This window comes from Schistocerca gregaria, unplaced genomic scaffold (assembly GCF_023897955.1).
Source record: "Schistocerca gregaria isolate iqSchGreg1 unplaced genomic scaffold, iqSchGreg1.2 ptg000817l, whole genome shotgun sequence".
In the NCBI taxonomy this organism is placed as follows: domain Eukaryota; kingdom Metazoa; phylum Arthropoda; class Insecta; order Orthoptera; family Acrididae; genus Schistocerca; species Schistocerca gregaria.
In genome coordinates, this window is record NW_026062184.1 from 110,001 (window position 1) to 112,500 (window position 2,500).

Consider the following 2,500-nt stretch of genomic DNA (forward strand, 5'->3'; position numbering starts at 1 on the left):
GCAATCGCCCGGAGTTAGGCGAGTAGACGGTTTTAGTGCGAACACCCTTGCTCCCAACTGAGCTTGCCGCTGCCGACAGAGGCCCGGGAGCGTGCTGTCGTGGCATTGCCGGCGGGAGACAACACGCGCCACCTATGGTGACCGGCAGCTCCAACGCCAGCGCCACACAAGGGCAAAGCCCCACTTGGGTGCAGAAGCGAACTCTCCCAGCACAGCGCACGCGCCAACACGTCCGCACAACTGCGATACAAACCACCTGCGAGAACCGCTGGGGCGACCGAGCAGCAGACGGCGTCGCGGCGCCGAGTGCCAGGCGGCGGCGCATCCTCAACGCACACAGTCCTCAATCAGACCAGCACACTGCAGATGTCCACCGCGCTTCGCACCGGGCTCGGCTGAACCAACTTTGGCCGCCAGGCGCCGCGTGCAGGGTGCGCCGCAGCGTAGCTGCGCCGCCTGCCGAGCCCGTCGGCTGGCGCTCCTGCCACTCGGCGCCCCCCACCAGCCGCCTGTTGCGCGTGCGCCCACGCAGCGCGCGGCCAACACGCCGGGCGGCCCCCCTTCACCGGCCGGGAACAGTCCCACCAAGCCACCGCCGCGTATCGCTTCATACCCACATGGGCCTAGTCACGTGTGTGGATGTGGCGGGTACCGCTGAAACAACCGGTTAATAGCTGTACCGATCGTCGCCATCACAGATTCACCTCCAGCGTGAACAACCGCTCAACAACGGATTTCCAGTTCATTTGCGTATCTTGGGCAGTAAACGTAGATGTCCACCTACATTTGCGAATTCAACAATTCTTGCATGCCAGGATGTCATGTGTCACGACACGCTACATCAGACCACATACACACTGCGACATGTGCAGAAGAGAACACGTGGAAGGTGGCCCGCGCACGTATGCGATGTCCCTTCCGCGATCCACTGTCAACCGGCATCTGCGGCATGTCCCAGATATGGAACGCGGTCCACCAGGGTAGCACTTTGTGTGAGGCAATACGACAAAGTCGGAATACACGCGTCACTACATCACACGGCTCACGCTGACCTGACCTGACTCACCGCACCACCACCCCCAGCGACCCAGGGTGACATACAATGCGTTCGTACGTTCCTCCCACACGCCTCTACGGCGTACCACAGTGCAACCTAGCTGTTATTGGGAGACGAGACAAGTAGCATCGAGCACAACATATGGAAATTGAGATTCGACACCGTTGGGCACAGCCAGCGTACGGTCACACGTATCACACTACTTCACTCTGTACGTAACTACCGATGATCGGTACAGCGTGTGGGTTACGCGTACGACATCAGCGGACAATGGACACAGACCATACCACGACGTACACTGAGGGCGTCGACATCTGAACGCAACTGAACAGCTGCGAGGCTCATTTAACACTCAAACGCCAGACCGACCAGCTTGAGAGGACGGAGACACAAAGAGAGGGGCAGAGGGGGGGGGGGGGGGGGGGCGATATAGTCCTATTGCAGTACAATTGACAGTGGATAGCGGGAATATGTGGAAAGTAAGCAACACTCGCAAGACATCTACATGAGGATAACAACGACACCAGAGATTCCGAGCAGTGAACTATGTTAGGCAAAGGGACAACGTGGGTTAGGTTAAGGGACAACGTGGGTTAGGTTAAGGGACAACGTGGGTTAGGTTAAGGGACAACGTGGGTTAGGTTAAGGGACAACGTGGGTTAGGTTAAGGGACAACGTGGGTTAGGTTAAGGGACAACGTGGGTTAGGTTAAGGGACAACGTGGGTTAGGTTAAGGGACAACGTGGGTTAGGTTAAGGGACAACGTGGGTTAGGTTAAGGGACAACGTGGGTTAGGTTAAGGGACAACGTGGGTTAGGTTAAGGGACAACGTGGGTTAGGTTAAGGGACAACGTGGGTTAGGTTAAGGGACAACGTGGGTTAGGTTAAGGGACAACGTGGGTTAGGTTAAGGGACAACGTGGGTTAGGTTAAGGGACAACGTGGGTTAGGTTAAGGGACAACGTGGGTTAGGTTAAGGGACAACGTGGGTTAGGTTAAGGGACAACGTGGGTTAGGTTAAGGGACAACGTGGGTTAGGTTAAGGGACAACGTGGGTTACGTTAAGGGACAACGTGGGTTACGTTAAGGGACAACGTGGGTTACGTTAAGGGACAACGTGGGTTACGTTAAGGGACAACGTGGGTTACGTTAAGGGACAACGTGGGTTAGGTTAAGGGACAACGTGGGTTAGGTTAAGGGACAACGTGGGTTAGGTTAAGGGACAACGTGGGTTAGGTTAAGGGACAACGTGGGTTAGGTTAAGGGACAACGTGGGTTAGGTTAAGGGACAACGTGGGTTAGGTTAAGGGACAACGTGGGTTAGGTTAAGGGACAACGTGGGTTAGGTTAAGGGACAACGTGGGTTAGGTTAAGGGACAACGTGGGTTAGGTTAAGGGACAACGTGGGTTAGGTTAAGGGACAACGTGGGTTAGGTTAAGGGAC